We start from the raw sequence: 23,260 nt of genomic DNA, 5'->3' as shown, positions 1-23,260 counted from the left end.
CTTAATTTGTTTGGCTGTGCCGGGTCATCGTTACCCCCGCAGCATGTGGGGTCTTAGTTTCCCAGTCAGGGTTGGAACCCACGCCCCCTGCATTGGAAGGCAGCTTCTTAACCACTGGACCACCAGGGAAGTCTCGACAATCATCTTTCAAAGGGTCCCTCCTAATTTGTTGAGCATTAGGATGATCTGCAGGGGCAAGGGGTAGATTATACCGATCCTTGCTTTGCTTCCTTTTCCTTCTTGCCACTTGATCTTCAGCCAGTTGGTTATTTCCTAATCCAGCCACTGGTGAATGGAAGAAGGAAGAGAGGGTGAAACTCACTCTCAGGTCTTTACATCTCATGGGCGCTCTCTCCAGGAAAATGTTCTGTGTGGCTAGTGCAAGATGAATGTGTTAAAATGAACATGCATGGTTTACCCATGCCTCTCTGCCACCTTTCAAATGTCCTTCCTCTCCACGTTATCTCTTCATTAGGTCTAGGAAACTTGCCAAAGCTGGCACGACGTAGGGGTTTAGGAAACCCTGCAGACCTTAGGTTTTGTTAGCAGAAGCTATGGCCATTCCAAACACAGAAAGGACAAAATTTCAGAAGTGTCCAGACTTCTCCAAAGGTCAGAGGTAAGTCTCTTTATGAAATCAGATTGCCTTGTAAGTGTGAAAAGAGGAGGGGTGTAACATTCCCTTTCTGGTTTAACAGGTCACATTCTCAAGGTGACTCCAATTGGAGTAGTACAGTTTGGGGAGGCAGTGGTTCCTTAATCACTGGGATGTGTGGAGTACACATGGGCACTTGCCATCTACCTCTGCAAGGATTAGATCATGTGCTGCTGCAGCTGCTGACCTTCAATACTCCCTGAAAGGAGTTCAGGGTGGAGAGCAGAAATGAGGCCCTCTGTGCTTGGGGAAAAACTGGCAGGACAGGTTTTCAGATAGTTAGATATTTTCAGGAGCCGACTTTATGAGCCTAACTCTTGTATCTCCTCAAATCTAGAAAAGCACTAAAACCTTTCATGGTGACTGCTGTTTCCCAGGACTAGCAGAAAGCTTCAAGAGACCAGCAGAAATCTTCTGGAAAAAATATGTGCTTGACTGCATGTACTCTCCCTTCACCAGAATCACATATATATTGTCCTTCCCCAGGACCTCTTTGGAGCAGTCTCTCAGAGCTATCTGAGGTGCTGTCTCCTGGACTGCACTCCTCATGTTGACCCAATAAAACTTGACCCACAACTCTCAGGTTGTGCCTTTTTTTTTTTTTAAGTGTACAGATGTTAACATTATGAAGAAGTTCCTGATCACCTGAAGACCAGAACTATAACCCACCTTTCAGCTTAAGGCTTTGTGGGTCACAGAGAGCCCAGAGTTCTGAGCCCTATCAACGTGTGTGACTTCAGTGTCATGGGCAGATGGCATTATCGAGTCCCAGCTACTTGTGACCTTTAGCTCTGCTTTTCCTCCCTTCTCTTGCTCTCTCCCCTTCCCTGGGGGATGGAGACCTGAGCCCCGGAACCACATTCCTGCATTATCACACTTCCTTCTACAAACTGAACAGGCTCATTGCAGGACAAAGATCTGTGTGAAAGCTCTCCAGGGCTGGTGGGAATGCTGCCCCCAGAACCTGACTTGTTTCAGAAGCTTATCTTCTGGCACTTGCTCCTTCAAGGAAAAAGGCTTAGGCAAGAGGGTAACAGAGTCAGTCCAAGGGTATGTGAAGCAGAACTTTCTAGTCAGACTCACAGCCCACCCCAGGGATGACTGTGAGAGTGAAACAAATCTTGCCTAAAGCCCCTCAACTACAATTTTGTAAGAAATAAATGAATATGTCCAACTTCCTATTTACTTGACCGCACTCAGGGTCATTATCATTGCCCTTTTATTAGTGACTCTGGGTCCAATGAGCTATGGGTCCAGTGTGGTTACCAGGTGGAGTAGTCATCCCCTATGGCTACTACAAAACAGGAGCTGAGCCTTGTCAGTTTCACTGGGAGAGGGTGTGGGGCAAGCTGGTGCCATGGCTGACATATCTGTGGGATGCTAAAAGAGTTTTAGTGAGGAATGGGGCTAGCTGTATGTGTGTATATACAAACATGAATATGTGCAAGTTGTTGTTCAGTCACTAACTCATGCCTGACTCTTTGCGACCCCGTGGACTGCAGCACGCCAGGCTTCCCTGTCCTTCACCATCTCCCGGAGCTTGCTCAAACCCATGCCCATCAAGAGGGAATGTGTTTTTGTTGGGTCCTCATGTTTGCTTCAGATGGATGCTTGGGTTTGAGTTCGGGGATGGCAGATGAGGGATGGTGCTGGTGGAGGGGGAAGGGTGGAGGACCTGGAGCTGGGGGGAGGAGGGGCTGCAGCAGGAGTTGGGGGAGGAATGTGAAACGTGGGTGGCATGAGAACAGATTTTACGACTGAACAGAGCTTAAAAATTCTTTGGCTAAAGTCAAAGGATAATTTTTTATGCTGAAGAAATGATTTTATTTTTTCCCCTTCTCCTCTTTGATTCCTTTTGTGTAATAATTTGCCAGACTCCCTCCAAAAAATCCCCCAAATGAGTTCAGGGTGTGGAGAGTGCAGCTGAGCTCCGTGGGAAGGAGTGGCTGCAGGGGCAGAGAGGGCTCAGCTGGTTTGGGGACAGGTTCCTGGGGCTGCTGGCCTCTGCCCCTGCCAGGAGGCCAGATCCCTGCCCACCCATTTGGAAAGCCTGCTCTTTATCTTTTGTTTTGGTTTCCACTGGCATTTTTTTTCTTGCTTTGAAACTGTGTCCAATCAAATTGGCACAGAGGAGGCCTGAGTAGACCAGTTGGAGCCATCTCATTACTGCTGCCTATCGGATTCTGGGATTTCTACTTCCTGCCCCATCCTGTCTTCTGACCCCAGCTCACGCTGCCTCTTCTGACATCACCTTTTTCCTCCTTGACTGTGTCCATAACTCTGCCCAGACGTTTCGGTATTAGGAGTGGGGGTGGTGGAGTCGTGTGTGTGTTTGTGTGTGTGTGTTTGTGTGTGTGTTCAATTGCTCAGTCATGTCTGCCACCCCATGGACTGTAGCCTGCTAGGCTCTTCTGTCCATGGGATTCTCCAGGCAAGATTGTCGTTTCCTTTTCCAGGAGATCGTCCCAACCCAGGGATGAAGCCTGCACCTCCTGCGTCTCCTGTGGTGGCAGGTGGATTCTTTACCACTGGTGAGAATCGTAATGAAACCATTAAAAGAATGATTTAAGGAACCATTAAGGAATACATTTCACCAACATCAGTAACCATTCAGATCCTCACTGGCCCCACAGCTTCTTCATTCTGCAGATAGAACGCTGAGTTATGGGGAGACAAAACGGATCTCATGCTTGCTTTAATGAACTAGTAACAAGCTTTTGGGTACTTCATTTGGTCCTCTGAACAATTTACATCCTCTTCTGAGATACTGAGGAGATACTGAGGAGACAGATGGATAATAGAAATTTCTAGTGGAGAAGTGCTCACAGAACATTGGCATAGCAGCGTCTTCAGTAGTGCTCTGGGACACTCCCTCAGAAGTGACCGGCTTGGCTCCAGACCAAAGAGCTCCAAGCTTAATAACTTCATATCTTGAGCTTCGGCAGGTTGGAAACTTTTTGAGTTTCACCCGCCTTCCCTATTTAATTGATGAATACAATGAGCCAGATTATTAAAAGAAGACAGATGTCTTCAACCAAGAGCTCTACCTACTTGCAATCTATTCATTGCTTTTAAATACATACATATACACACATGTAGAGCAAAGCCCAGATATTTTAATGTTTAGTTGCTATTTATGAAGACACATGGAAATGCTTTACATGATCCTAGGGATAAAATTGTTTGAGGTTTTTGTTAAAAATGATTTTTTGGGCAAGGTGGGAGAAGATTGTTGTCGATGTAAATACGCATGGCATGGGGCAGTCTAGATTTTTATATGTTAAGAACATAAATGGTGGTGATGTAGTGACAGTAGATAAGGTCCAAATGTCAGATAAGAATGTTGAGGCTGCTGATTAAACTTCTTTTTCAGTGGCAATAAGTGATTTTTCTCTGAATGCTGAAGTAACAAAGTTTGGGATAACAGACCAGGAAAGAACTTGAAGATCACCTGGTGGTTTATTTCCACCATCATTGCGCCTCCACTGGAAATGCTTTGCCTGCTGCAATCCTAAATGGAAAGATCTTTCTTGGCCCCCAAGGGGATGCGCAGCCACAATTAACACACAAAAAAGCCAGAAAGTATGAATTTCATCAATATGAAATTCATCTATGTAATTGTGCAATGAAATCTGATTTCAACATAAACTAATATCTTGCTTTGTCTAAATATAACTTTTTTGTGTGTGTATGTGGGTGATTAGTTGGCTCAGATGGTAAAGAATCTGCCTGCAATGCTGAAGACCCAGATTTGATCCCTGGATCTGGAAGATCCCCTGGAGAAGGGAATAGCTACCCACTCCAGTATTCTTACCTGGAGAATCCCATGGTCTACAGTCCAGGGGTCACAAAGAGTCGGACGCGACTCAGCTACTAAACAGCAACAAGTATAGCCACAGCCCTCGAGAAGCAAAAGGAGTCAGTAGGCTAGGGTGTTTCTCATCATAGATGGCCCAGATGGTCTGTGATGAAGCTCATGGTGAAAGGTGGTGAGTGATGCAACTGAAAGACAAGAAGCCCAGCTGAGCAGAACTCCAGGTATCAGACCAGCAGATGGCAGCTGAGCAAATTCAGGGACAGAAGTCTTGGTTTACATGTGGTGCGGAAACACTCGAGTTCATGCCAGACCATTGGAGATTCATTTTCTGACGCTGAGTCCCATGCTCTGCTGTCTTACTACTGACCCCTGCTCTGGTTCCTTCCATGCCCCTCACTCACGTTGGACACCCTGACAGCAGGCAGCGCCGTCCTTCAATTCCATGAGTCCTGTGGCCACCAAGTCAGCTGGCCTCCTGTCCTTGTTTGGTCATTCTGCTCATCTGTGGACATTGGGATTTCCTGAATGCCCTCAGGTAGCAGGTGTGGGGAGGAGATGTCCCAGAAAGTGGAGGGATTACGCAAGGCAGAGGTCGAAGGAAGCATTTGGTTCTAAGTGGGGGCTGGTGAGGAATAACATTTTTACTTTTTGAACCCAACTGTAAGATTTTCTTAATGAAAACCAGCTAAGGGGCTGTAAGGGCTGATCTCATGGTTACCGTTTGCTCTCGGGAGGTCTTTGAACACCTCCCGTTGTCAGTCGTCACCTCTATACAATAAGCGGACAGAAATGAGTTCACCTTCACCAGATGCTATTTCAAACCCATCCTTCTTGATTGGGTGGGTGGGTTGTTTGTCCTGAGGCATCTGCTTTTTAGTACAGCCCATCTCATGACTCATATACCATTTTTTCAGATGCTGGGTTAAAGCCTGTGGTTTAAGAATAGGCTTTTTCTCTGTGGAAAGCTGAAAGGCTGTGTTTGGACGATGCTGGCCACGGGCCTCTTTAGCACAGTTAATTAATTCTAATGACAAATATTTACTGTGTGTCCAACAAAGCGACCCATGCTCTCACTGATGGAGATGCTCTGATGTGGTAATGGAGAGCGGGCTTGAAAAACTAATGATTTTTAAATGTAGTTCCCAACCCAAGACTCTGCAGACACAATGACAGGCATTATTCTGCCTTAAAAACCACTCTTGACGGTGGGGGGACGTGCCCACGAGGTCTGGGTTGGCGATTTCCCTTCCTTTCTGTAGCTGGGGGAAGGGAGGCAGGGCTTGGCCCTGGGCCAGTGTTTGTAATCCTCCCAGCAGGCTCCCACATCTTCTGGGTGGGCCTACATCTTTTGTTACATATTTGTCCCCCAACCCCAACCACTTCTGAACTCTCACGGAGAAGGCGCCCGGGAGGCGGTCAGCAGGGTAGGCAGGCCAGTGGGCGCCCTCAGGCCTAATTTGTTCGGCTTCCCTTCAGCCCCACAGCACTAATTCATTTGTTTGCATTTGGGGGAAAAAAAAACACACACCCTTTCTTTATTGTCTATCCTTTATTTCCTGGAATTTGACATGAAAGTTGTTATTGTTTTAGTTAGTGGCCTCCAAAGGAATAAACCATTTGAACAACAGTTCTCCGTGGCAGGGGTTTCAGATGATTTGACTTTTAAGCCTGGGTGTCCGTTCTGTTCGCATCGAATGTGCACTGAATTTGGGGTGGCAAGAAGGGGGCTGTATTTATTTTTGAACTCTTTTAGGCTCTAATGAAAGCCAGCTGCGTCTCCAACAAGTGCACTGCTTTTCCCATAGAGACCCTCACAGTCAAGCTAAAGCCACACGGGCTTCTTGTGTTGACTTTTCCTCCGTTAACTTTCTTGGGTTTCACCCTTGATCTTTCAGTCCTTCAGCCCTTGACGGTAGATTAATCGGTGCCATCTGCCCGACCCCTTCTGTGTTTCTGGAACTCTTGGCACGTTCAGCTTGTGGGGAACAGATTTTTCCTCACTCAGTCGTGGGGGCGGAAGTGGTGGGTGCCTCCTGACATGGGTGGCCCCTTGGGTTTGCGTCTGTGATGAGGCCCAACTTCTCTGCTGGCTGCGTATAACCCCATGCCAGGTCCAAACCGGGCACATGGTTTCATCTGCCAGGAGGACATTCCTTCACGTGTGCCGTTCCACTGGGCAGGTCCAGTCACCACTTCACCAAGGAGCAGCGCTGAATCGAAATCCTGGCCTGGGTTCACAGGCTGATGAGTGGGCGGGCGATGGAGTGGCAGGGGAGCACGGAGGCTGGCCACCTCTGCCTGTTTGGTCACCTGAGAACGCGGAGGAATGATTTAGTAGCTGCTTCCTTCGCCTAGTACGTGGGATGCAGGCCGATGAGGGAAGGCACTGCTTTTTCTCCCTGTAACTGAATGCTTTTGGCAAGGATGCTTTGCAGTGATTAAACATGGGGCAATGAGGTGAGCTCTAAATGCAAAGCTCCGTGCCGGAAAATCCAGAAGAAATAGGTAAGGACAAGAAGACGGAGTGAAGACTGCCTGACACAAAAAGACGATTAAAAGTGAGTGAAGAGTGGAACTTCTCTGGTGGTCTGGTGGTTAGGACTCTGCACTTCCACTGCAGAGGGCACAGGTTCCACCCCCAGGTGGGGAACTAAGATCCCACAAGCTGCATGGTGTGGCCAATTAAAAAAAAAAACAACACAACAAAAGTCTTTAAAAAAATAAGTGGAGAGAAGAATAAAGGATTATTGGGATTAAATGGGAAAGTTAAAAAAGATGAGTAAAACTTGAGTAATGGAATCAAAGAAGGCATAGGAAGACTTGTTTCCCTGCCCCTCCCCTGAAAAAGAGAGAAGGGTTAGGGGAGGGGTTGACGGGGGAGATTGAATTTTTAGGTTGATGAGAATAAGGAGCTCAGAGATTTTTAGGTCATTGGACACTCCTGAAGCTGTGGGTAATGTGCACTTGAGAAAGATTTGGGCAAATTTCCGCAGAACCAATTCGGAGAACATGATATAGTGTGTCTGACTCTTTATGGAGGACCTGCTCTGTAGGACCAGAGAAATACACGCAGCTGAGGCTTTACCACCATATCCGGTTTCCGTGTAGTTTTCTTTCTTTTCTGGTTCTCACCACACTGGTCTGTGTTCACGGATATTTAGCTCTGGAGTCTCTTCAGCACAGTGAATTGCTTCTATCATTCATTCGGTTGGTTTTAGTACATTTTCTCGTGGCTCACAAGACAGATTCTTGGGGACAAAGAGAGTGGCTTATTCTTTTGTGATGTTCAGAAGCGTTTCGGGGTGGCGAGCAGGTGGTAGGAGTCCTGGGAGACAGGGCCAACAGTGACTTCATGGGAGAAGCTAGCTTGCCTCCCTCCCTCCCGCCTCCCTCCCTGCTTCTCCTCCCCATCCTCTCTCCATTCCTTTCTTCCACCCAATATTTATCAGACTCAGACCACATGCCCTGCACAGTTCTAGGCCCTGGGCATGAGCAGCAGACATTCTCTGATGAAGCTTACATTCCAGCAGGGGAAGAAGATAACACAACAAAACGAGTGTATACAACGCACCACCCGGGGAGGGAGGGAAGGTGGAGAGGCAGCAGCAGAAGCAGGGCAGGCCCTTGAGCTGGTACAGGGTGCAGGAAGTGTCCTTTTTATATGAGTGACCTTTGAATGGAGACCTGAGTGGCAGGGGAGGACCTCTGGGGGAGGAGTGTCTGGGTATAGGGAATAGGGAGGCCTGGAGGAGAACGCGCCCGGCATGTCTGCGGGCAGCAAGGAGGCTGGTGGGCTGGGGAGGGGTCGGGAGGCCGGGTGAGGTCAGAGAGGGACCCGTGCTGGGACTACGCAGGTTCTTACAGCCAGTGTAGTAAGAGTATCGGATTCTTCTCTGGCTGAGATGGGGGGCTCCAGGGTGAGGCTGGGACCCTGCAGGGGCTGCTGTGGTTGTCAAGGCAGGAATGCTGGTGACCAGGACCGGGGAGGTGGAGGCTGAGATGAAGGAAGGGGTCAGATGCTGGATCTTTTTGGGAGATAGCGCTGATGGCATTGGCTGATGGGTTTGCTGAGGGGAACGACAGAAGCAGGAGGTAAAGATGGCCCAAGGCTTTGGGCCTTGTCAGCAGGTGTGTTTGTAACCTGAGTTTCATGACTCTGGACAAGTCCTGGAATGACAGAAGCCCGGGATGAGCTTGCGCCTGTTTCCTTGTGACTGGTCTGGGCTGATGAACACCAGGACGGTGGCGACCACAGCAAGCCTCACATTATGTGGGTGCTGCACAAGTGAGGTTCAGGATAAGTCTGTCATTCTACACATATTCACAGGGCTCTGTTATGGCCTGGTTCTGGCTGATAGTTCAAGAAGTATAAACTTCTTATCCAGCCAGAATCAACTATTGTTTTGGGAGATGAACACTTGACTTCAAAAAAATCCAATCCATTTCTCTTCAGTATGGTTGAAGGTGATCAGTGCCCTGTGAACAGATTTTATTTTTTACAGCAGTTTTATGTTCATAGCACAGTTGAGCAGAAAGTACAGAGATTTCTCACATGCTTGCTGCCTCCACATACACAGTCTCCCTGCTGTTAACATCCTCCATCAAAGGATGCACCTGTTACAATCAATGAACCTACAGTGACAGTCATCACCACTCACACTCTGTGGTTTATATTATGTGGGTTCAGGGGTCCCCAACCTCCAGTCTGTGGGTTGGTACCTCCTGTCAGATCAGTGGCAGCATTAGATTAGAAATAAAGTGCCCAATAAATGTAATGACTTGAATCAGCCCTACACCATCCTCTGCCCCCCACCCAGCCAACCCAGGTCTGGGGAAAAATTTTTTTCTGTGAAATCAGTCCCTGGTGCCCAAAAGGTTGGGGACCTCTGACACAGTCTACTCTTTGGCAAAAAATTCCATGAGTTTTGACAGATACATAATAACATGGGAGCTGATCTTCTAAGGAGCTTTATTTTTTTAGGCTCCAAAATCACTGCAGATGGTGATTGCAGTCATGAAATTAAAAGACGCTTACTCCTTGGAAGGAAAGTTATGACCAACCTAGATAGCATATTCAAAAGCAGAGACATTACTTTGCCAACAAAGGCCCGTCTAGTCAAGGCTATGGTTTTTCCTGTGGTCATGTATGGACGTGAGAGTTGGACTGTGAAGAAGGCTGAGCGCTGAATAATTGATGCTTTTGAACTGTGGTGTTGGAGAAGACTCTTGAGAGTCCCTTGGACTGCAAGGAGATCCAACCAGTCCATTCTGAAGGAGATCAGCCCTGGGATTTCTTTGAAAGGAATGATGCTAAAGCTGAAACTCCAGTATTTTGGCCACCTCATGCGAAGAGTTGACTCATTGGAAAAGACTCTGATGCTGGGAGGGATTGGGGGCAAGAGGAGAAGGGGACGACAGAGGATGAGATGGCTGGATGGCATCACTGACTCGATAGACATGAGTCTGAGTGAACTCCGGGAGGTGGTGATGGACAGGGAGGCCTGGCGTGCTTCGATTTATGGGGTTGCAAAGAGTCGGACACGACTGAGCGACTGATCTGATGTGATCATTATAGTATCACACAGAATGGTTTCACTCCCCTAAAAATCCTCTGCATGATTTCAGTTCTGCCTACTCATTCCTCCTTCCTCACCCCTTATCACCTGCCTCCCTGACCCTGATTTTTTATTCTCTATCTTGTTTTGTCTTTTCCAGAGTGTCACAGAGTTGGAATTATGCAGTATGTAGCCTTTTCAGATTGGCATCTTTCACTTACTAATGTGTATTTAAGTTTCCTGTGTCTTCTTATGGCTTGATAGCTCATTTCTTTTTAGTGCTGAGTAATATTCCATTGTTTGGATGGACCAGTTTATTTAGTCCATTCAGCCTACCAAAGGATATTTTAATTGCTCCCAAGTTTTAGCAGTTGTGAATAAAGTTGCTTTAAATATCTGTGTGCAGGTTTTTTTGTGGACAGAAATTTTCAGTTTATTTGGATAAGTACCAAGGAGCATGATTGCTGGATCATATGTATAGTAAAAATATGTTTAGCTTTGTAAGAAACTGTCAGGGGTAGGGAGTGAGAGAATTGGATTAAAGCAACCAAAAGGCACGAGTTTACTGTTATAAATATATTCCAGGTATGTAGTGTACAACAGATAACAATAGTTAGCATTGCTGTGAGGTATATTTGAAAGTTGCTAAGAAAGTGTATTGTAAAGGTTCTCACCACAAAAGAAAAAACCTTTTTTTTTCTTTTTTTGTTATCTATATGAGATGGTGTGGGTCTTCCCAGGTGGTACTAGTGGAAAAGAATTCACCTGCAATGCAAGAGAAGTGAGTTCCATCCCTGGGTGGGAAAGATCCCCTGGATGAGGGCATGGCAACCCACTCCAGTATTCTTGCCTGAAGAATCCCATGGACAGAAGAGCCTGGAGGGCTACAGTCCATGGGGTCACAAAGAGTTGGACACAACTTAGTAACCAAACAACAACGAGATGATGTATGTTAACTGAACTCACTAAGGTGATCATTTTACAGCAAATGTAAGTCATCATTATGCTGTGCTTTTAAACTTATACAGTGCTGCTTGTCAACTGTATCTCAGTAAAAATGAAAGAAAAAAGAGGAAATTGCTGAAGTGTCTTCCAACACATCTGTACCACTTTGCATTCCCACCAGCAATGAATGAGTTTCTGTTGCTCCACGTCCTCATCAGCATTTGGTGGTGTCAGTGTTTTGGGGTCTGTTCATTCATTTCATCATTGCTTTAATTTGAAATTTCCTAACAACATATGATGTTAAGTATCTTTTCACATTCTTATTTTCCATGAGTATATCTTCTGTGGTGAGGTGTCTGTTCAGGTATTTTGCCCATTTTCAGTCATATTGTTCATTTTCTTCTTGTTAGGTTTTAAGAGTTTCCTGGTGTGTTTTGGATAACAGTCCTTTACAGACACGTCCTTTGCAAATATTTTCTCGCGGACTGTGGCTTGTCGTCTCATTCTCTCAATTGTATCTTTCACAACCAGAAGTTTTTAACTATAATGAATTCCAGCTTATCTTCTTTCTTTCATGGATTGTGCATTTGGTACTGTATCTAAAATGTCATCACCAAACCCAAGGTCATCCAGACATTCTCTAGTTTTATTTTCAAGACGGGTTACTCGGTGTTTGTTCAGTGCACTTTACGGACTGTTACATGGCTTCTGAAACTTTCCACTCACTTTTTCCAACATCCCTTCCTTCTTACCTCTTCTTTAATACCCCATCTCACTTGAGAGAAAACCAGATTAGCATAACTCCCAACAGTTCAGTCTTCTGCATAACAGATTATAAAGGGAAATTGTTTGGCATCTTTTTTTAAATTTACTTTTTAAGGAAAATAGATTTTTATTACACATATTGTATATACACTGACTGGCTCCTTATCTTTTTTTAACTTTTTATTTTATTTTGGAGTATAGCCGATTAACAATGTTGTGATATTCTCAGGGGAACAGCAGAGCAACTCAGCCATTGTTTGACATCTAATGAACTTTGTTGGAGGATCCTAGGAGATCCAGGTCAATAGGTCAGTACTCATTGTTTTAATCACAGATGCCTATCTTCTCTCCTGTGGCCTCAGCTTTTTTATGTTACCGTGCCTGCTGTCCATGGTTCCCTCCACCCCACCCTTTGCAACCTTGCCCTGGCTTCTCTCCAATCATATCTGAGTCAGGAATAAACTGAGCTAGAACTGACTGTAAAACTCCTTTAGTCAAGGCTTCTTTTTTGTTGACAAAGTTCTGGAAATGATGATGGTTGAGCCAGCTGGTGTATTATGTTCCAGTGAAAAATCGTGATGATGTGGAGAGCAACAGTGCCATGAAAACCTTCAATGCATCTGCACCTCCACTAAGGTTGTGGGTTACACCCAAGTGACCTCAGCGTCATTTTGATCCAGTTTGCATCTAGGACTGACTGCCAGTTGCTTTCAAAATCCTGTGCTGGCTTCACAAACCCCTAAAATTCGGCTTTCATTCCCAGTTGCCTTTATTTTTGACTTTGCTTTTGCTCTGTGCAGTGCATAACCTTCCCTTAGGACCCAGAGGTTTAACCCTGACTCTTGGGGTAGGTTGCCTGTTTATGTACCATGACCTTGAGGAACCAGAAACCCAGAAGTGCAATCAAGGAAAACTTCCAAAGACCTGGATATCTACCCTCTCGAAGCAAGTTCAAGGCTGACTCAGAAATCTGGTACCTGTTGCATCCTTTAGCCCAAGGATGGCCATGTCCAGGGTGAAGCTGGGGCAAGCCTAGTTGCAAGGATGGGGTGGAGGAGGAATTTTGTCATCCACCAGGATGGGGTGAGGCAACATTTGGGGGAACACTGTCCTGCCAGCAAGCTTTGTAGGGAAAGGGCTATGGATAAAATTATCAAGTATTATTATCAAGGGTTATTTAAAAAATGCACATGATTGATTTGTAAGCAGGGAGACAGAAGTAAAGGTGAGATGGAGGATGGTGCATGATGGGAGTTGCTCATCAAAGACATCTGAGCAGGGGAGAGAATCACCTGCGGGGGCTGGAGAGGCGCAGAGTCTGGAAAAGGGCCTCTAGGGTCAGCAGTAGACAGCTTCCATCCCAGGCACCAAGGAGTTGGAGAATTTACATAAGATCCCAACTGAGTGGGTGTGGATTAAGACCTAGGAATCTGTTTCCAAAACCAGCTCCCTCCCTAGCTCCATTCCCAGGTTGGGCTGATTAATGCATAGATTTTGAAGTCTCAGGTTTAGACAAGGGGTAGGCAAGAGCCTCTGGGCCAAATCCAACCTGCAGAGACTCTTTTTGATAGCCTTAAGAATGTTTTTTAGGGACTTCTCTGGCAGTCCAGTGGGCTTCCCTTGTGGCTCAGCTGGTAAAGAATTCTCCTGCAGTGTGGAAATCTGGGTTCAATCCCTGGGTTGGGAATATCCCCTGGAGAAGGAAAAGGCTACCCACTCCAGTATTCTGGCCTGAAGAATTCCCTGGACTGTATAGTCCATGGGGTCACAAAGAGTTGGACACGACTGAGTGACTTTGACTCACTCACTTCACTGGCAGTACAGTGGCTAAGACTCCATGCTTCCAGTGCAGGGGATGCAGGTTCAGTCTCTGGTTGGGCAACTTGGATCCCACATGCATGGTGCAGCCAAAAACAAAAGAATGGTTTTTACATTTCTAAATATATATAATTTTATATATCTGTCTAATCAACTAAAAGCCAAATATACATATATATGACAAAGATGTGAATGGCCTACAGAGCCTAAAATATTTACTACCTGGCCTTTTACAGGAAAGGTTTGCCTCCCCTGTCTTAATAGGAGTAAAAAAAACCTGATGTTACAAGTGGTGAAGAAGTAAGCTTTTGAGCAGGGAACACTTATTTGCTCTGGGTGTGGTTCTTGTTGGGGAGGGATGTGCAGCTGCTTTTTAAACTTCCTTATCAGGCGCTGGCAGGTGTGTTATATTTGCACCAGTGCGTTAAGGTTATGGATAAAACAGGGATCCGATGGGCTGCACATTAAAGGGGTTATTTAAAATTATTTCAACATTTCCTTTCATCAGCTTCAGGAGGAGAGAGCAGATGAGACCTTGGAAGTACAGGGGAAAAATTCTTGTTTAGGCAAATATGAGGCACTTACATAGGCATGTATTGTAATGAGACAGGGGGACCACACTTGTCCAAAAATCTGTTTGCAAATGCTATCTGACCTCTGGGCATGCAAATTTACCCAAGAGGGAGAGGGGAAGAGGGAAAGGGGAAGGGATGTGAAGAAAGAAGGATCTGATCCCCAGCTTTCTTTTTTGGTTTTGTTTTAAATGTTTATTTATCTGGCTGTGTCAAGTCTTAGTTGGGGCAAGTGAGATCTTCCACTGTGGCATGCAGGCTCCAGAGCACATGGGCTCAGTTGGCCCTGTGTCTTATGGGATCTTTGTTCCCAGACCAGGGATCAAACCTGTGTCTTCCGCATTGCCAGGCAGATTCACAACCACTGGACCACCAGGGAAGTCCCTGAACCTTCTTGAAAAGCAGACCAGTTACCCAAACTCAAGACAAGGGCTGAGGCTCGTGGCAAGGGCCGATTTTTGTGTTTTGTGAGCCCTTTGCACCCGGGGCTCCTGCCTGGGGATTGTGGGTAAGGGGGCTTTGGCTGTACGGTGTGTGAGTGAAGATCTGTGTTGCTGGGTCCCTCGGGGGTGTTCCCCAGGTGACGCTGAGGAGTCCATCCTGGCTCTAGGGGCAAAGGTCAACCGTTGATCTGAGTGGGCTGAGTAATCAGAGCAACATCCCTCAAAAGTAAGGACCCACTGGATCTAGGATGAAGTACTTGTGAATCCAGAGAGGCCTGGGGCTCCTGGAGAACTTGTGACCAAAGTAACTGCAAGAGAGATACTAGGCTTTCTGCTGATATGTCATATGTGCTCCATCACTTGGCAGTGACCCCATGGACTGTAGTCCACCAGGCTCCTCTGTCCATGGGATTCTCCAGACAAGAAGACTGGAGTGGGTAGCCATTTGCTTCTCCAGGGGATCTTCCCCACCCAGGGATCGAACCCATGTCTCCTACATTGGCAGGCAGATTCTTTACCACTAGCACCACCTGGAAGCTAGAGGCTTGAACAATTTGCTAAAATACCCCAAACACCATATTTGCCTGTTTCCCCTGAGTTTGTACAGATTGGTGGCACACATTTGTTTATTCTGCACCACAGTGGAGACAGAGGCCTTGAGGTGCGGAGTGACTGGCCCGAGTCCCTGAGTGGGAGAGTCAGACCCACACCCAGTCCTGAGTGATGCCACTGCTATACTCCTTCCACGGGGCTGCCGGCAGAGTCATGGACTATTAAAGAGATCCTAAGGACTGTGACAGAGAAGACAATGGCACCCCACTCCAGTACTCTTGCCTGGAAAATCCCACGGACGGAGGAGCCTGGTAGGCTGCAGTCTATGGGGTCGCTGGGAGTCGGACATGACTGAGCGACTTCCCTTTCACTTTTCACTTTATGCATCGGAGAAGGAAATGGCAACCCACTCCAGTGTTCTTCCCTGGAGAATCCCAGGGACGGCGGAGGCTGGTGGGCTGCCGTCTATGGGGTCGCACAGAGTCGGACACGACTGAAGCGACTTAGCAGCAGCAGCAGCAGCAAGGACTGTGAATCATTTTCAGTTGAAAAATTGAGTCTCAGAGAAATAGAGCATTTGTTCAAGGCTGCTCAACTAATGACCAGGATTCCTGTAGGTCTGCTTCAGGACTGGGGAGATCTGAGCTTCCATGACTTCTAAGAACTTCTTATCAGAGGAACTGAGAATGTCAAATGGAGTGTGTTGATGCCCACAAGAACAAAGGAGCATTGAGGTTAAAGGGAGCTTTGCACAATGAACACATCTCACTTTCCCTAATGACCTGCCAGTTGATGCCCTTTCTGAAAGGACTTTCAGAAGGCAGGAAGTTCTGAGCTGTTTTCAGCAGTTTGGCACCAAGAGAGTACCTATTTATTTATTTATTCATTCTTTAAACATTAACTTGGCTGGTCTGAAGCCATCGCCCCAGAGTCTGGAGTTCATGGACACCGGCTGGGGAGGGAACACGCCTCTCCACCCAGCTCAGCACCTGCGAGCAGGAGTCTGGGTGGACGCCCAGCCCTGGGGCCCAGCTGCGGCCTGGCCGCCCTGATCTCTCAGGTAGTTGAGCTGCTAGCGGCGGTGGAAGCGATGCCCAAGAAGGGCTCAAGGTGAACCAGGTCTTCTCTTGTCCCAGGGCTCCATCTGAGAAGCTGCCAGCGTTCACAAGAGTCCAAAGCCCATGATCTCTGCAAATCAATGAATTTTCAGAGCCTGAAGGGTGTTTCCTGACATGTGTATCACAGAGAAACCTTCCTACACTTCCGTTTCTGAACGTGGTGCAAGGCCCAGAGAAGTTGTGAAATGTTCTTTGATGAGGCTTTAGTGAAGAAGCTAATCACTTCTCTGGGGTAATTTGGAGGAGGATGTTCTTAGAGGTGGGGAAAGGACTTCATGACCTCCTTACTCTTCTAACTCTCTTTGAGAGTTCACAGTTTGACCTGTAAGAGCGAAGTAAGAGGAAGAGTCATGCAAGTGTGACAGGAAGTGCATGCCTAGGGGTGGCTGGCCCAGATGGGGTGGTTATTCAGACGGTTGAACCTGTTTCCAGCTTCCCTCCCCATTGTAGTAGAGGTAAAGCTGAGTAAGACGTGCAGAGAAAGTGGACACTCCCTGCCTTTTATTGAGCTGGGTTCACTTCTGTGGTCAGAAAAGATAGCATGGGTCTGGCCTGTTGACCCACAGAGGGAGGGTTATTTCCCTGCAAGGTCTTTAGTAAAACACTCAGAAGAGATTAGAACTAAGGTTTTAACGAATTTGTGGCTTGATGCCTTTATTTTCAGGGGAAGGAAATAAAGCTCAGAGAGGAGACATGAGTGGTTAACTTGACGTCCACACGTCAAAAACTGTAGGCGGCAGGGTTGAATGGGACCCTTGGTCTTCAGATTCTCAGGTCTGCCAGTAGGTTTATGACCTGCTGTACTGCCTCTCTGAAATAAGGTTATCATATTGAAATCTGCAGTCCAGGGACTTCCTTGGTGGTCCAGTGGTTTAGAATCCACCTTCTAATGCAGGGCATGTGGGTGCAAAGCTTGGTCAGGGAACTAGGATCACATAAGCCATGGGGCAGCTTAGTCTGAGTGTTGCAACTAGAGAGCCCATACGCCACAATGAAGACCCAGCACAGCTGAAACTACAATATATATATAAACCAAGCCCACAGTCCACCACAAAAGGAGGGAGGAGCCAAATTCATTCATTCATTCACTGAAACACTTTACCGAACCGCTGTTGGGTGGGCTTCCCAGGTGGCACAGTGGTAAAGAACCCGCCTGCCAAGCAGGAGATGTGGGTTTGATCCTTGGGTCAGGAAGATTCCCTGGAAGAGGAAATGGCAACTCACTCCTATATCATCTCCTGGAGAATCCCAGGGACAGAGGAGCCTGGCAGGCTAATGGGGTCGCAAAGAGCCAGACACAACTGAGTGACTTTACAACAACACAGAGCAAAGCTGGTGAGGCCCCACCTTTGCAGTGCTGATGGAAACGAGTATTTGTGGAGAACACTTGTGAACTTAGTGCTCTTGTTTGCTCACTTTCTTCAGTTGGTGAGAAACGGATACACAGAAAAGGAGTTTTCAGGGAGGTGGAGAGGGAGGGCGTGGAGGACGGAGAGAGAGAGGAGGGGTGAGGAGGAGAGGGGCAGGGAACATCTCCCCAAGGATGTGCACAGGGAAGGAAATACTTGGCTGCTGCTGCTTCTTTTTAAAAATTAATTGTGGTTAGCCGAACTGTATCCGACTCCATTAACTCTATCCCATACAGACCTTTCTGCTTTGCGGTAAACTTCAGTTGCTATGGTGAGCAAGGGGCCTGGGACAAGTCTAATGTAAAACCTTGGAACCCACATCCCAGCGCTGTGCAACCCAGTGAAGAGTTAATTAGAATGACCCGCCATGTGTTTCCCATTCCCGGCCCCAGATTCAATGGCTTTATGACTTACCACCTGCTTTTCCAAGCAAAGCTTTAGCCCTGTTCTCAGATCTCCTTTCTCTGTGTTAGGAATGGCTGGGGACACAGAAAGCTGGAGAAGAAGATGAAACGTGTGGATTTACTGCTGTTTCTCCAGAAAGGTTTCTGGGGTCCTCCTGTGGCTCTCCCTGATACCACCCCTAATCCAATGCCATTTGCCTTGGGATGTCTCTCCCATGCGTGATTACTGCTAACTCGAGAAAGTTTGCTCCTATGTCCAGAGGCGCAGCCCACAAGGCATCTCCACGCTTCATTTGGCACCATCTGCCCCATAACCTTGAGCCGGAGAAATGGCTAGTGACCCTGTGTCCCGTTTACAGGACTAGGGATGGAGGCCTGGGCAGGGGTTAACAGCTGGCCTCAGGTCACTCCCGTGGATGTAGGTTCAAGCTTGAGCTTCTGAACTTCAGGCCACGGCTCAGTGGTTCCTTTTGCAGTTCTGCTGTGTCGTCAATGGTTTGTGAACTCGGGGGGCACAGGGTAACAAGCATCGGACCGTGAATCAGAAAAAAGCAGAAAGCTGTTTTCTCTGTCTCAGCTGTGACAGTGAGAAGGTGAGCTTGCCTCTCAGGCCGTAATCGACTCTAACATCCTCTTCTACGTGGTTTCACATTAGAACGCGGACTGAGACTGGGCCCCTGAGAGGCAATTGTGGGTAATTCTATAACATCAAACATTCCATTTTGTACAGAAATGTATTTATTCAAAACGTTATCATTTCTTGATACAGATGAACTTATTTACAAATGAGAAACAGACTCACAGACTTAGAGAATGAACTTATGGTTGCCTGGGGAAAGGATGCGAGGAAGGGATAGTTAGGGAGTGTGGGATGGACATGTGTCTGTATGCATGCTCAGTTGCTCAGTTGTGTCTGACTCTTTGTGACCCCATGACTGTAGCTCCCCAGGATCCTCTGTCCATGGGATTTTCCAGGCAAGAACATGGGAGTGGGTTGCCATATCTTTCTCCAGAGGCTCTTCCCCACCCAAGGATCAAACCTGCGTCTCCTGCGTTGCAGGCTATTCTTCACCATCTGAGCCACTTGGGAATCCCTGGGATCACATGGACATACTACTATATTTAAAATGAATTACCAACAAGGACCTGCTGTAGAGCGCAGGGAACTCTGCTCAGTGTTATGTGGCAGCCTGGATGGGAGGGGCAAACTTCATCCAGGGGAAAATGTATACATGTGTATGTATGGCTGAGTCCCTTGGCTGTTCTTGAACTATCACAACTTTGTTAATTGGCTTCTGCTGCTGCTGCTAAGTCGCTTCAGTCGTGTCTGACTCTGTGCGACCCCTTAGACGGCAGCCCACCAGGCTACTCCGTCCCTGGGATTCTCCAGGCAAGAACACTGGCTATACTCCAGTAAAAAACGAAAAGTCAAAAAAAGTTATCATTTCTTTCTGGCCATACAGGATCATTCTATAAGTTAATGGTGTCATTAACAGTTATAAACAAGTATCCTCCTAAGCGGGGAGAGCAGAACTTTCCTGGGGTCACTCCTCATGCATCCCACGGATGACCTTTCAGATCTGGAATCTGACTTCACATACTAGTTGGAATGGCCATTGTCAGAAAGTCTACAAATAACAAATGCTGGAGAGGGCGTGAAGTAAGAAGAAGCCTCCTACACTGTTGATGAGAATGTAAGGTGGTGCAGCCACTGGAGAATGGTATGGAGGTTCCTTAAAAACTAAAGGCAGAGTTACCTCCCATATGATCCAGCAATCTCAGTCCTGGACATATGTCCAGAAAACATGAAAACTCTAATTCAAAAAGATACATGCACCCCAGTGTTTGTTGTAGCACTATTTACAATAGTCAAGGCAGGGAAGAAACCTAAATGTCCAGAGGAGAGAATGAAGAAGATATGGTACATATATACAATGGAATATTACTTAGTCATAAAAAGAATGAGATCGTGTCATTTGCAGCAACATGGATGGGCCTAGAGATTGTCATACTAAGTGAAGTAAGTCAGACAAATATCATATGGTATCCTACGAGTGGAATCTAAAAAAAAAAAAATGGATACAAATAAGCTTATTTACAAAACAGAAATAGATTCATACACACACAAAAAACTATGGCTACCAAAGGGGAAAGGTGGAGGAGAAATAAATTAACAGTATGAGATTAATACATAAATACCACTATATCTAAAATAATCAATAAGGCCCTACTGTATAGCACAGGGAACTATAGTTGATATCTTGTATTAACCTATAATGGAAAAGAATCTAAGAGAGAATATGTATATATATATATGTATATATATCACTTTGCTGTACACCTGATTGTAAATCAATTACATTTCAATAAAATTAAAAAAAAAATTGGATTTCAGTGGCTTATCCAGAGGTGTTCAAACAGGATGATGGTGATGAGTCAGGGTTTAATCAGACCAGCAGTAACAATACAATGACCAGTGATAACCAACAGTAAAAAGCACAAGTGTTTATTGGGCATGAGACAGAAGGCATTGTTATTTTCTGGATTATTCTAGCTTAGTCTCCCTCAACAACTTGTGGTGGTGGTTTAGTGACTAAGTTGTGTCCAACTCTTATGACCCCATGGTCTCTGTAACCTGCCAGGCTCCTCTGTCCATAGGATTTCCCAGGCAGGAATACTGGAGTGGGTATCCATTTCCTTCTGGAGGTGATCTTCCCAACCCACGGATCGAACTCAGGTCTCCTGCCTTGCAGGCAGATTCTTTACAAACTGGACCACAAGGGAAGCCTCGTGAGGTTATTACTGTTTTCATCCTTGTCGTGAGGAACTGGGACTCAGATACCATTTGCTCAATGTCTTGAGCCAGTGAAGACTAGACCCAGGATACAAACCCAGTCAGCTTCTCTGCAGATCTGGCTCCTTTACCAATTGGATTTGCTAAAGTACATCGGGTAAGGTTCCCGTCAAAGCCAAGCAAGGGGACTCATTGTTGGAAGATGGTCCTCCGAGGACACAGAGGGACAGGTAAGACTTCCATTGCAGCTCTAGGGCCAAAGGGATGCTGGGAGGAAGGCTCCAACCCAACAGTCTGATGATGAAGCAACAGCCCTGGGCCAGGGTGGAGATGCCCCAAGAGTCTCACTCTAAGTTTCCTGACTCCTGCAGACCCCCACCCTCTGTAATGACAGCACAACATTACCTCAGATTCATTGCAATTCAGCTGAGTAGGTTACCATGAGCCACATTCCAGCCTGTGTTCCTGGGGTCATTCCGATGGGGCTTGGGGGAGTCTCTGGTAGCTTTAATTGAATCTGTGAGGCATCCTGTCCTTGATGGAAAACGGGGAGAAGCCCCTGCTCCCATCAACAGCACATGTACAGCCATCTCCTGAGTGGTTTATTTCTGCAGATGGAGAATTTCAGTCATTTTATGTTCTTATTGTTTTCAATTGACTGACTGAATTCTGGGACTGGACCCAATTTGAGGTTTATAACCTCTCGTGTGTTATTATAGAGAAGTAGGGCAAATGAATGAGTCTCTCTCTTTTTTTTTGCCTCAGATTCAGACCCTGGTTTTTAAGTGGGGCAGTAAGGAGTTCCACTCTCGTGTATGTAGATGCAGGTACACATAGGTTAAATGTACGTAACATTGCTATTCAGCAGCAGGCATATGTGACCTCCTGTACCATCTCTGGGGGGTGTCTTTCTGACTTCCTCTCTTTCTGTAACTTGTGTGCTCGGCTGTGACAGACTAACCTCCTACTTTTCCCTTTCTTTGCTTTAATGTGGTTCTCCCACACCTAGGATTTTCATAAAAGGAATTAGATTGAACGTAATTTATCTATCTCGTGATTAATGTAATTTAACACCTCTAATGCAGCACTTGCTGTGGGCTGGACACTGCTCCAAACATGTTACAATATTAACTGATGCAATCCTCTAATAACTCTTGAAAGTGGGTCCTAGTCTATCCTCACTTTACAGACCAGGAAACTGAGGCAAGTTTCCTTATCTGCTGCCTAAGTGGATTCATATGGGGCAGGGAGGGGGCAGGGGCGGGCAGAAGGGAATATGTTGTTTGAGAGTTTCGGCTTTTGTTTTCCATACAAAAGAATGACAAAAAGTTGTGATCCGATAGTGCTGGGAGGGACAGGGAAAGAAGAACTATTCCTCTTGAGCAGAAAAGCCAGAATCCTCAAAGGCTGGATTTACTTAATAATGTACTGGTTTTACGGCTAAACACTTATAACTATTAAACACACTTTTATTATTAAAATTCCTGCAGGAAACATAACTTTGTTATTGTGACACTTAAACTCTCTGGCTTCTAACTTCCCCTCCCTTTGAAACAATTATGAGCATAATGTGATTTTTAATAATCTGTGGTTTCTTTGGAATGCAGAGATCATGTTCAGGCATCTCTTAGCATGTCCTTCTTAAGGCTCAAGGCCTCCTCGGTTCTGCATACAAGATGCCCGTTGCCTGGAATACTTGGTCTCCATCCTCCAGCAGGCAGGGCTCCGAGGAAGAGTGGCCAACAATGGTTCAGCCTTCCCTTGACTCGTTAGGCTTCTGCTTGGGTGGTGGAGTCCGTCAAACTGGGTTCACCCCAGGAGAGGCCCACGTGTGTATGAGCTGTGGCTTTGATCAGTATGGTAGTGGACAGGGGCTGAGGCCAGATTCAGGTTATGCTTTGGAGGTGAAATAGACAGGCTTGGTGACTGTCTTGTCATGAGACAGAGGAAGAAGAATCTGTTGTAGAATTGAGATTGTCTGAATGTTTGCCTGGGCTTCCCTGGTGGCTCAGTGATAAAGAATTCGCTTGCTGATGCAGGAGATGCAGGTTCTATCCCTGGGTTGGGAAGATCCCCTGGAGAAGGAAATGGCAACCCACTCCAATATTCTTGCCTGGAAAATGCTATGGACAGAAGAGTCTGGTGGGCAGCAGTTCATGGGGTTACAAGGAGTTGGACTGGACTGAGCATGCATGCATGAATATTTGCCTTTCCTCAACATGGGTTCTGGGATATTGTCTTCCCAGTGCCTACCACAGTGCTTGGCACCCAGTAAACAACTGAAAAAATGTTTATTGATCATGTGTATGAATGAATGATGGGTGAAGGAAATGTGATCCAACCAAGTTCTGTGACCTGCCCAAGATCGCATTAACTACTCAATGGCAGAACTTACCCTGGAATCTAGGTTACC

At 46.4% G+C, this 23,260-nt stretch overlaps 1 long non-coding RNA gene across 1 annotated transcript; it reads left to right on the top strand.

The window, feature by feature from the left end:
* The first annotated feature begins 475 nt into the window (after positions 1 to 475).
* LOC147342175 (uncharacterized) lies at positions 476 to 1,231 on the top strand. Its single transcript, XR_015157927.1, has 2 exons — positions 476 to 619; positions 993 to 1,231. It is a non-coding gene; the product is annotated as an uncharacterized LOC147342175 (long non-coding RNA).
* Positions 1,232 to 23,260: the final 22,029 nt, after the last annotated feature.

The sequence above is a fragment of the Bos grunniens genome, chromosome 29 (genome assembly GCF_055505025.1).
Source record: "Bos grunniens cultivar Pamir isolate PY7600 chromosome 29, Bosgru_T2T1.0, whole genome shotgun sequence".
Lineage (NCBI taxonomy): Eukaryota > Metazoa > Chordata > Mammalia > Artiodactyla > Bovidae > Bos > Bos grunniens.
Note: the sequence above shows the minus strand (reverse complement) of the source record. Positions and strands in the feature narration are given on the sequence as shown.